The sequence below is a fragment of the Dermochelys coriacea genome, chromosome 1 (assembly GCF_009764565.3).
Source record: "Dermochelys coriacea isolate rDerCor1 chromosome 1, rDerCor1.pri.v4, whole genome shotgun sequence".
Taxonomy (NCBI): domain Eukaryota; kingdom Metazoa; phylum Chordata; order Testudines; family Dermochelyidae; genus Dermochelys; species Dermochelys coriacea.
This window is the reverse complement of record NC_050068.2, coordinates 241,353,337-241,366,358: the sequence shown is the minus strand read 5'-3', so window position 1 is coordinate 241,366,358 and position 13,022 is coordinate 241,353,337. Positions and strand designations below refer to the sequence as shown.

Here is a 13,022-nt window from a genome sequence, read left to right as displayed (position 1 = left end):
TACCACTCTCTTCCTGGCACTAATTCAGGTGATACTTCAATGGAACTACTCACATGAATAAAGCAAGGCATATGTTTAAGTACCTTGCTGAATCTTGGCCCATGTGAAGAAGGGGAATACTGGGGATTTATCTCAAGAAATCATAGATATTAGAAATGTAAATGATCATATAGTGCATTCTCCTTGCTGTCCAATGTAGCAGCCAAAACTTCTCTCTCCTTGATGGTTACAGGTAGGTGACTGTCATGTCCCCCATAAAGCCTCATATAGCCAAGCCAGGCATATTTAGATATTCTAATTTTTTCCTCCTAAGGTCATTATGTCAGGCCCATTGCTGCTTTTCTCTGAGTTCCCTCCTTTTATTGACATCTTTTTGGTATAAAGGTGTCCAGAATTGTATGCATTACAGTAAATGAGTTTTGCATTCAGTGCAGGATGTCCACTCCCCAGGCAGTTCCAGGAAGGATTGTGACTTTCTCTACACAAGGGAGTCCTGACTACCAGTCCATCCCTCAATTCACTAGGGAACCCTCCCATTCTCAGCCCTAATTGATGCATGCTTCCACATTTATTAATAGATCTACTTTCTCTATAGTATCTCTTTTTCTCTGGATATATTTGGCTATCTTTATTCTACCTTTAAGCCCTTCACTTAGCATTAACCATACATTTGGTGCTCTTATATTTCCTTTCACTCCTGCAAACTGACTCATCTGTTTTGGTTCCCTCCTGACTACTCCATTTCAATTCCTTTTTTTACACTCAGATCTTTGGAGTGTCTTTTGCTAAGCCACATTGGCTGCTTCTTATTCCTTGCATTCTACTTTTTCAAAGAGATCACAATCTGTTGTGCCTTGGTTATGACATATTTTAGCATGCTCCAGCCTTTGCTCATGCTACACCATCCCATTGCACCATTCTCATGAAGTTTCTTAATTTTTGAAATCTATCATTCTTTGTATTGCTGCATTCTTGTTGTCTTAGAAATATCTATCTATCATAGGCTGTTGAACAGGCATCAAACACCAGAAGATTTGAGCCCCTTTGGCATATCAATGACTCTGGCACATGTGGGAGGATCAGATTAAGGACCTTTCTACACTAATGCAGCCATGTCAGGAAACCTGGCTGCAACCAGGCTGTCTCCAGCCCAGTTACAAATATTGTTCCAATTTGTAATGTAGACTGGATTTCAGCTGTGGTCCAAGGATTTAACCAGTTATAAAACACAGTTAAGGTCCAACCCACACACAATAACTAGGAACCATATTTTTGTTGTAACCAGGTTCCTTGAGGTGCAGTGCCATGGATTTATAGCATAGAGGGGGTGTTAGCTCAGGGCTGGATTATCCGTGAGATTCAGGAATAGAGCATCCAGATACCATGAGACTCCTGAGTGCAGGCTACCCAAAGACTTTGACTAGGCTGTTCTGGTTGTTAAAAGGCTCAAACGCTGTGATTTCTTTCTGCACTGGACTTGAGGCAGCCAGGATAGACATCAGGCTGATTCCTCTCATCAGCCTCTGTTTCATCCTTTCTGCTGTGCAGGAGACAGCAAACTAGGGGACACTGAGCTAAAAGAGGTATTGTCTAACTGGCTTGCCCACCCAGCTGCAACAGAAAGGGCATTCTGTCCCCTTCCTTTAATATCTTAGTGATTGGGAGCAGGGACCTGAAAAGGGAAAGAGAGGGAGGAGGGGTAAGAAAAAAAAAGATATGAGGGGCCATAAGGAGAGGGAAAAGATAATGAATTTCCTTTGAGGATGAAAGTTGGAGAACAGACACTGGAACATGAGGAGAGCAAGGAAGGACCAGACAATAGGATGTGAGGACCAAAGAAAGTGAGAGAACAAAGAGACTGTGTATGACAGGAAAGAGAGGAATAACAACAGAGAATTGGGTTTCAGGGAAAGGGAAAGAAACAAAAGCAGGAGAGGAAATACTGTGTATAAACAATGGGCGGGGGGAGGAGAGAGAATTTTTTAAGGAAGAGAAAATACAAGACACAAAAAGAGGAAAACATTAATAAAATGGACAATGAGACGACTAACCAGAAAAGTGGAAAGGAAAAGAGAGAGAAATACAGAGGGGGGTAGAATGAAAGAGTGAGATGGAAAGAGAAAAATAAAGAAGGGAAAGAAAAACAGAGGGAAATGGAAATAAAAACCAAGGAAGGAGGCATATAACTTTTAGGGTAATGAATCCTATTTTATTTATGCTTCTACATGTTACTGAAGTTCCCTGGCAGGGGTTGCACCTCCTGTGTCTGAAGGGCATTGGTTTCTCATTCACAAAGTCTCCTGAGACATTGTTCCGTGGGGATTGGAACTGGGTGAATAATTAATACTCGATGCATTTCACCTCTTTTTGTGTGGATTAGAGGTGAAACTCACCCCTGGTGCAGGGGTTTGATGCAAAATCCTCATCACCATGTGAGCCACACAGAAAAGCCACATACATCCCCTGCACACCACAAAACTGACCTGCACATAAGCTTGAGGTCAGTTTGGAGGTGGGAGGCCTATAGGCATGTTGGCCCTGGGTGAGAGGAGTGAATCTGTGATAGATAAATTATCATTATCCTCATTGCAAAGAGGGGGAAGCTGAGGCACAGAGAGGTTAAAGCCAAAGTCAGTAAGGTGGTTAAATACAAGGGCAACTTAAATACATGCCTAATCCCATTGACAGCAATGGGCTTTTTCATGAGTGTAAAATTATGCATGTGCTTAAATACTTTGATGAATCAGGCTTAAGTGATTAGCCGAAGGTCGCATAGGACATCTGAGGCAAAGGCAAGCAAAAAACCTGAATCTCCCAATAGCCAGTCCTGGGCTTTAGCCATAAGACTGTCCTTCCCTTTTACAATAGACTTTGCATTTGAAATTACCTGTTTGCCAGGGATTAGAAGTGCAATGCAGAGATGTTGTGAGGGTATTTGAATATGTAGCCGCTGGTGTGGCAAGGGGAATGACCCTCTTTTCTAGTTCAGTTATGCAGAATTGAATACTAACGTGTGTCTTCCTGTATGTCTGAACAGTACCTAGCACATCTGGGCTACTACCATAATGTAAATAAGTAAGTGATTAATAATTAGATCTTACATAAAGGATCAGATATAAAGGATCAAGTACATGGGGTAGAGGGCCCTTCAGTAGACTTGCTCTGTCCATTGCACCCCCTAGATGTAGTCATTAATTACATCTGCCTATAGCTGGTAGGGGACAAAGGTAATTAACATTCCGGTGCTTAGGGAAACATAAGGACTGCTTCCTCCATGCACCTCTGCGAGGAGGGGCATAGAAGCACAGGGAGGAGAGGCCATGAGCCCATGTCCCCTCCTCACTGGCCTGAGAAGTTGGTCAGATGCACCTTGGGCAGCAGGTTTCACCCTGCATGCCTGGGGAGCCTTGGAAAGATGGAGTCCAGGTGGAGGAAGAAAGCAGAAATGGGATTAGGGAGGGATTGTGCCTCTTATAACGGTATTCCCCACAGTTCCACCAGGTTGGTGTGGATCCACCCCACCCCAAACATGAGTCAGTGGCTAAATGCCATTCATGCACAGAGCATATGTGAAAGGGTTTGTTGCAGAACAAGCACCAAGGTGGCTGTTGTTGTTTATTATGGGCCCTCAGACAGATACCATTGTGACTCTGTTCCATAAAGCCTATTAGATGAAGGGGTCATCTGAAGAAAGGGAAACTGCATTTCTTTTATTTAGAGTGCAGGCTTATTAGGTTAAAAAATACATTTGAAATAGACAAAAGCCCACTGAACAACAAACACTCCAATACAGAGTAATGTAACAAACTACACAGCAGGGGACTCAGGAACAGGATTGCTCTGCTAACATCTTTCAGACTACAGGCCTCAACACAGCAAATAGTGGATCTAGTCCCTTATGCAAACATCCAAGGAATCCTCATTGGTGCTTCCTTTAGATTTCAATGAGTTTTTAAGTCAAAGATGACTGTATGATCTGCAAACCATAAATCCCATTTGTTGTTGAACCTACTGTACCAGTTGTGGGACATTGATCATTAGTAGAAATTTAAAGGAGAGGAAAGCAGGCAATGTAGTTACATTTCACAGATATAGGAGGTAGCTACCCCAGCCAAACAAATTGTGCAATGTGAAAAGTATTCATTGGATAAATGAAATAGAGGGAATTGGATTGATTACAGGACACAAAGCCTTACACAAATTTCTAGGTCATTGGTTCCAATTGAGCCCTGGTCAGCAGGGATCAAAATTCTTTACTCTGAACACTAGTCGACATCCCCTGTATGAAATGAGCTATTTTCCTAATGGATGGGGTCCATGTCACACAAAAAAGCAGCACAATTGGTCCCAATTGATCTCTTTGTTGGCAGTCCCAGTGGAGAGACTAAGAATTGAATGAACATGGAGAATGAACTCCCTTTGCCCTTAGAAGTGTTCCCCACTTTGTCATGGTGGAAGCACATTGGTGAGAGATACGGAGGATGTTTGCACTGCCACTGCCCAGGTGCTTATAGGATAGAGGACATCCTCCTTCTGGGATTGACAATCCAACACCTTTCAACAACACAAAATGTATCCTGTACTCTTTATTATTAACCATATGCAACAGTTCTAATTTTCTCCAGCAAGGGCTGTGCAGTGTGATTAGCCAACCTCCTGGAGGACTGATAGGCAAAGATAAATACAAAGATGCTGAATAGGAGCTTCGTTAAGGAGGGACCTTTTCCTTCACAGTAAACGTACCCAGGGAATTTGCATATTTCTGCAACATTGTGACAGATTTATTTCCAGTCTGGCACTTGAGGGTTTTAATGTCATTATGAGTGATCAAAAATAATGATATAACTACACAATGCAGCGGTGTGGGAAGCACAGAATTAGCTATTACTCTTTATTAATATAGAAAATTATTAACGCTGTGTTAAAAGCATAGTGGGATGGTGCACTGGGGTCTCATTCACAATGGTGCCTGCAGCAACAGCAGCTGCACTGAAAGGGAACAATATCAGGGGAAAGTAACTTGTTCTCACCCACAGAAGGGAAATCCCAAACCTCTGTCACCCCAGACAGGCTCATACAAAATGGCCAAAAGTTCTCACAGGTTCTCTTCATTTAACAACAATGCCAAATAACAGGGTACAGCAATGCCCCATCTACAGTACTTTCTATCCTGTTAGGATATGATATGTCAGAGGCAGTGTTGCCTAGGAATAAGGCACTGGACTGTGGCCAAGAGACCTGATTTCTATCTCCCACTCCGCCACTGGCCAGATTGTGCAGATTCTTTACTGCTCTGTGCTTTTCAGTTTCCCCAAGCGTAAAATGGGCATAGTGATGCTGACCCTCCTTTATAATACACTTTGAGATCAATGCATAAGAGCGAGTATTAGTGATGGTCTTATTCTATAGATGGAAAAACTATACTCTCTGTAAAATGAGGGCCTTTTTGAAATATACAGAGAAAACTACAGTAAAACAAACAGTCTAAAAACATATGATGCATATCTCTCAGGACTGTCACTTGAGTGTAGAGTTGTTCCAGTGGGCCACCTTACCTCTGTACCAGCCATGCCAGACAAGACGTCCAGCTCCATCTCATGGCACCTACTTGAACAGAGTCTGTATCCCCTCCTAAGATATCTCTCACTGATTCTGGATGCTTTCCAGTCTGTTACCACTTCCTAACTCATCCTCCACCAAAATAAGCATAAAAAATTCTTCATTTCCAGAGATGTGCAGGCAGAAGCCTCCACTCGCAAATCCACCATCTCATCCCACTTGTTGTATTTAAAGAACATGGGATCTGTTTCAGAAAGAGGGAAGTGAAACTGATTTTTTTAAAGCAAAGCATTTGCTCCTGTTCTCATGCAGAAGCGGCTATGGAAAGCTGGACTACTATAGTCCTGGAAGCATCAGTTATAAAGGTCAATGATTGGTAGCTGTGTCCTTACATGTTGCTAGAAATATATCTGCTCATAGTTGTTTTTTGCAGGGAACAGCTTCCTTTGGGTCATGCTCCCTTCCCTAAAAGGAGGGAACCTCTTTTATATCCTCTTTTTCCCGAGGATGTTGTGAAGGCCAAGACTATAGCAGGGTCCAAAAAAGAACTAGATAAATTCATGGATGATAGATCCATCAATGGCTCTTTGCCAGGATGGGCAGGGATGGTGTCCCTAGCCTCTGTTTGCCAGAAGCTGAGAATGGGCAACAGGGGATGGATCACTTGATGATTATCTGTTCTGTTCATTCCCTCTGGGGCTCCTGGCACTGGCCGCTGTCAGAAGACAGGATACTGGGCTAGATGGACCTTTGGTCTGACCCAGTATGGCCGCTCTTATGTTCTAATAGCAAAGTCCAGCTTTTTGTTCTTTCCTCCTCTTGTGCTGGTGTCTTGGTGCATTCTCTCTCATACTTATTTGCTGGATCATGACAGAACCTGTTAATTGTAGCCCTTGGGGAGTCCGCCAATGTAGAAACCTGTACTTTCTCCCTAATGCGACATGATAGCAAATTGCACATGGTTATCAATATACAGAATGTGATATGTTCAGGCATAGCTAGCCATCACAGCCATTTTTCAGCCTTTCCATCAAGTTAGTGTTCTAACTAGAGTGTAAGGTTTCCTGTGAATTACATCCTCCTACCATGACCATGGGGTATTCATGATGATGTTATTCTTGGAAAGAGCCCTTGGCTCTTTACAAAGCTTCACTGGATCAAAAGGGTTCCACCTGAATGAAGATCAAGAAGCTGATTTCATTGTTCCAGGGGACCAGCAATGGAGATAGGGGAGCATTCAATTCCTATTCTTGTGTTCATGTTTTTATGTCAGGGAAGCCTGAAACATTGGTGTGTGCAGGCTCTTGCCATTCCTTTCCCTCCTTTCCCACAAAACTAAGAAGAATCCAAGCCAACAGCAACAACAGTTTTCCAGGAGGGTTTCATCTAGTTATAGTCATTTTTCAGAGTCATTATTCTCTATCTCTTCCCACTGTGCAGCCTGAAAGATATTCAGGAGGCGCTTTCGCTGCTGGGTGCCACCTCCAGAGATACAGGGAATCGCCTCTGCCGTGCTTCTAACCTGATCTATGGCATAGGCACCCTGAGGTCACACATTGAATTTCAGACCTCACACATGGCTGGTTGCTTATATACCACAATGACAGCTACCTAGAAAAATGAAGAAACTAAAGATATGAGTTACCAACTGCACTATCATCCAGGTGGGAAAGGATCTATTTGATTATTTGCAAGCGAACATAGAGCTGGGTGACATGAACTGGAGTGTAAGATCTGGAAATGGAAGTCCTTTAGCCACAAAACAATACAGACTGCTGCAGGGCAGGCATCCTCAACATTGCTCTTACTCCTGATCTGGAGACACCTCCTCTAAGGAAAAAGAGTAGTTCAGATTCTATAAGTATTTTCTTTCTTCTAAGACTGCCAGCCAGGAGGCCAGTTAGTGCCAGTTGGGTTGAAGATTTTCCATGTGTGTGCATAAGAGAGAGATGGGGACTCTTGTCCACTAGGAACAAAACAGAGACCAGTAACCGATTTTAGATACTGCACCTTGTCAAACAGTAATCAGAGGATAATAATTTTTGGTCACTGATAATCTGAGCCAGATTTAGCCAGAGCCCTAGAAATGAATGTATCTGTGTTCTATTACCAATCACAGAGCCATCCAGCCCCTGCAACATCTTTGATTCTGACATGCTAGGGACAATATGTCTGGGCGGTCCATTTAATCCCAGGAGAAAACCATCCATCTGCTTTCGGTAGCTTCCTAATGTGGGAAATATGAGAGCTCATGAATCAGAAGTGAGACTGAAGTGTAAAATAAAGATATCCAGGTTATTAAAAATGAGTCTTACCCTAAAAGGATGGGGCTGCTTTCTTGTTAAATAAGCAAAGAGCAGCACCATGTTCCTTTAAAAACACTTGGATTTTTGGAACTGACTCAGAAGTTGAAGAACTTGTCTTCTTTGACTGTTTATAGCTTTGATGGAGTACAGGATTTGTGTGGTTCCCTACAGCAATGACTCATTATGACAAGCAGTAGGTGAATTGCAATGACTCTGTCTCTCAAAATTAATCCATCAATGAGTGAGGGTTGATAGTATGAAAATAGGTGCTGTTTTCCTACAGTCTGTCATGATCTACTAGCAGCTGCATCCTCCAGTTTATTTCTTCTCTTCTAGGCAATGCTAATTTCCATGATTGCTGTTATGGCTAAATGGCATCTTAACGTAATTTGCATTATCTCCATTTGATGTCAGTTGTTATTGTAGCTTTGTAATATTCTGCAGAATACATGTGATTCTCTCAGATATGCCAGTGAGACTGTGTGCCAAGATTCAAATGACAGAATATATGTGATTCAGTTTAAATTTCTTCATAAAGAGATGCCCCCTTGCCTTGCCACTTTCCAGTGAAGGCTCTTTCAGTAACAACCCAGAGGTGAAGCACACAACTCTAAGTGGCCTGCAAGAGTTTCAAAAATGTATTCCCATTGAACATGAAGGTACTGTGCTAGTACCAGATTGTGGCTTTGCAGATCATCAGCAAAGTCTGAGTTGATGTCCATTCCAATCAAACAACTTTTGCTCTCCTAAGAAACCACATTCCTTATCAGGAAGTCATCCTTGAACAGCCCCTTTCCCTCCCTCCCATAAACTCCCTCTTCCAACAGACACCTGGTTTAAGACTAATGTTTCTTTCCATTGTCTAGACTTGCAGATTTATTTCAGGTACTCTGAGACCAGGTCATCCTATCAGTATTCTTTCCTGTTAGTTCCCCATCTTCTCTCTCTCTCTCCCTCTTTCCCCCTCCCTTTCTATATCTTTCCCATTTTTCTGCAGTATTGTAGCAGCTTCTTCCACTGGGGACCATCTGACCTACATGCAGATCCCACCCAATAGAAACACTGAGGCTTTGCTGCACCCTTTAGCTACATATGTTTTCCAGTGGAAGAGACTAGTTAATTTTTTCAAACCTTGTAGTAAGAGTGCATTGAGCACCTGTGGCTAAGCAAAGAAATATCTGCACATCAGTTAGCACAGAGATGACCCTGTACTCCTAACCCAGCTTGGATCACTATTCAGCACCCCACCCCCTTTTCCCCTCAGGAATTCTGTGCATGGGATAGCCTGGTTTGTGCTAGAACTGTCCTCCACAGTTCCTTATTTTGAGTGCCAAGTGGCTATGAGCTCAGACCTTCAGACAGGCTCTCGTGGGCAATTTCTCTGCTGTTAACTTCCCAACTACTGTACTTAGGAGTATTTTCACAGAATGTAAAAGCCATGGTCTCCAGAGATCACAGTGGCTCCATTAGTGTTGAAACAAACTGCAGTATCTTGTTAGCTGAACTCAGCAGCCAAGAAACCTAAAGATGATTGGCATATTCATTCTGAAGTGATATAGTGTCTGCTCCCCTGCACAAATGAGATTCCGCTCCAGTCAGTCACTGCATATGTGTGATCAGCTTGTCATTACTTAATTGATCCTGGAGTGATTTGCTATCAGTTCCTTTTGGGGGGGAGTGCAGAGAGGGGCAGAAAATGTATGTGTTTTATTGTAATGATGGGTACTTCATGCTCATGAGTAACAAACCAACCCTACACAAGCTCCTTAGATATCATGTACTCCAAAAAATTCCCAAAGGGGGTGACTGCAATTCCTCAGTAAATCCCAGGAGAGTTCAGCACAGTGATATGTAACTCTATGGCTGAAGACAGGGTGAGCATCTCCCTTTAAGGGTAAATTATGGTATTGCACTCTAAATTCCTCTATTGGAAAAATAAACAGTGACTTCAGTTCACTTCCCCCTCCTTCCCTGGGGGAAAAAAAATCAAAACTTTCTGGTGGGAAAAATAGTTTGGAACTGCTACCTCTTTATTTGACTGAAAGCTCCTTCCTCAGTCAGCTTGCCTTTCATCATCCACCCTGATTCTCTCCAACAAGGAATCTGGCTTTGAGAGGTACTTTGAGGTCATAAGAAGCAAATCCCAAAGGGGTCTAATTCACTTTCAATATGTGCTTGTAACTCTTGACAAGATTACAAACTATAATCCAAAACCGAGCAATCACATGGGCAGTTTTCAGATGATGTCTCTAAGAAGGATTGGCTTTTAAGAAAGGATTTAATTAATTTCCACCAAACAAAATATTCCTTGCACCTTATTTGAAGACTATAAGCAGCAGCACTCTGTGATTTCTTTAGACTGTATGACTATGAATAATATCTTCTTGATTCAAGCCCCCCTTTTTGCTGTAGAGAGGGGTCCGGAGAGGAGGAGGAAAATGATTTTAAAATCATATTTTTGAATTCAGTTCTTAAAACATTGAACTGTTGGATGTGGGGATGAATAAAACTGGAAGAGTATCAGTGGTTCCTCTTTATCAAACAACCCAGTAAGAAAAGGAGTACTTGTGGCACCTTAGAGACTAACAAATTTATTAGAGCATAAGCTTTCGTGAGCTACAGCTCACTTCATCGGATGCATTTTCTTTTTGCGAATACAGACTAACACGGCTGCTACTCTGAAACAACCCAGTGTGTGAGGAAGAGTTTTTCGAGTGTACCTCACACATGGGCAACAGTGGGTCATTACAGGGTGTGACTCTTATGGAGACTAAGGTGACAAGACCATGACTCATGACTTTCAGAATGAGCCAATGGCTGACTGGGATCAGCAGAGCTGCCATTTGAGGGAAGCCATGGTTCAAAACATGGGCCCATTTTCTGACATCAGTAATTCCAGTGTAAACCCCAGTAACTCCATGAAAGTAAATATAATGATTCCAGATTTATTTTGGTGTAACTGACAGCAGAATCATGCCTATTAAATTCTGATAAAAAAAGGAACCTCTGCTCTGAGGGCCAGATTTTGCCTTGGGATCTAGATACACAGCTCCCTTTGGGCCACATACTGCTTGGTTATGTCAGTGCAATGCAGTTGACTTCAGTGATGTTATGTTACTGTAACTGAGAGAATTGGATCCACTGGCTTCCAAGTTCATCTGAAGACAAAATTTGGCCCCAGTGGTCACCCTGATGTTACACCAATTGTGAAAATTGGCTGTTGGGCTGGGAGTCCAGGTATTCATTAAAAGCAAATGGCCAACCTGGTTAGGCCCAAACTATGATCTGCTGTAAAGTTGGTATAATCTGATGGTGGCATCTCCCATGCTTGTTTAAAAGCTGTTTAAACCATACAAAGTATCCATGGATTTAAAAGTAAACAGCTACCATTTTGGTGGGCACAGTCCCAAACAACCAAACAGGTATGAACTTTACCCCTGTTGCTGCATAAAAGCAAACTCAGAGTTCCTATATCAAGAACTGTCCGGTATCCCACTGAAAACCTTCGTGGGGCTGGTAGATGAACACAGAGAAGGAAATGGAAGGTAGACATGTTATTGGGTCTGATCGTGCAGATCTTCAATATGTGAGCTCTGCCACTACCTCAGTGGGACTGTACTCATGAAGAAAGGCTGTAGAATTGGGCCCACTGTCTTCTGCTTTATTCTCTTGATTCTTCAAGTGCCCTCAGGGCTGAGGTCATGGCAGGTCTCAAAGGCACCTTCTTGCAGCTCCGTGTGATCTGTATGTGTTCTTTATTTGTTCAAAATGTGAGTGCCTTTACAGTTTAATCTGCCATTCTCTCCCTCCCCTTCCCCTTGGTGAAGTCTAATTACACTTTTATTCCAGGTCCATCTGGTTGCTAGAAATGCTGGAGATCACTGCTGTGCTCATGCTAATGTTTGCTGTGTATTTTCTAGGCTGGATGCTGAATAATAATATTCCCTAAATTTGCTTTTGCTCCTGTTTCCTCTCCCCAAGTAGCAGATTGTGTAATATGGGATATGAAGTGGGAAATTTGCACTCACTGGGCAAATTTTTTTTAAGAGTTCAGGTTTTGAACAAACTTGTTTCATGTTTGCACACGAAAACGTTCACTGTGTTTTTCAGAATGGGTTTTCTTTTCTTGTTTCTCTTTTCAAAATCCATTCTAACAATTCCCCTCACAGCAACTGTCTGGTGTGTACACAGTCAGAAAGTGAGGTTTGCATGTTTGTTTGTTCTGCCCAAGGCGTGGCCCATAAATGTGAGAGTTCTCTAGTCCAGAAGAATCCATCTGGGCTGTCTTCCAGAGTTCAGAAGGGAACTCCTAGCCAGTGTCTGACCCAGATATTGGTTGTGCTCACAACGATCTCAGGTTCCCAAGCCTGGCTTTTGCAGTGCCAGCAGTGGGATTATTTTTTCTGCCCTCTTTTCTTTCTGCAATGCTGTCTGGGAACTCAGGCTCACACTTTACCCATGACCTGACTTTCCAGCACTAAGAATAGCAAGCATAGTGCAACTTAGGTTCAATATCGCTGGAAACAAGACACAGCTGGGAATCAGGGAAGTCAGATTAGTCCATCCTTCAGCAACCAAAATACATAACAGGAGTACAGGAGTTCCTGTTTGTTTGTTCCTAAAATTGAAGAAAAGGGGGATCATATAGGAAAGGGGAGCTCTTGGCAAAGATATTTTGCAAATCTTGACAAATTCTCTTGAGAGTAACTTGTAAAACTTTGCTCAAGATATTAATTTGAAAAAGAGACAGACAACCAGAAGCTCAGCAGCCAGACTGAATAAGGCCTTTCTGAAAAGGATGCTGGATCCTAGCTCCCCTTACTGTCCAGGATCATTGGGGTGGATGGTAGGCAGTGGAGGCTGGTGCCACCTGAAGGTTGGTAGGCAAATTGGACACATAAAGTTGCCCTCAGCATCAATTCACAGAGTGGGTAAAATATCATCATGTATTTGACTTAAAGCAGCCAGAGCTGAGGACCCTCCACTGGGGTGTGGGGAGGCAACAGGCAGGATCTCATAAAGAGCCTGGAGAATAACACTAACATAAGACCATAAGAGTGGCCATACTGGGTCACACCAATGGCCAATCTAGCCCAGTATCCTGTCTTCCAACAGTTACCAATGCCAGGTTCCCCAGAGGGAATGAACAGAACAGGT

At 42.7% G+C, this 13,022-nt stretch overlaps 1 protein-coding gene across 2 annotated transcripts in view; it reads left to right on the top strand.

The window, feature by feature from the left end:
* Window positions 1-13,022, top strand: part of CACNA1C (calcium voltage-gated channel subunit alpha1 C) — a 721,739-nt gene that overhangs the window by 626,015 nt on the left and 82,702 nt on the right. The gene's annotated exons all lie outside the window — the stretch shown is intronic.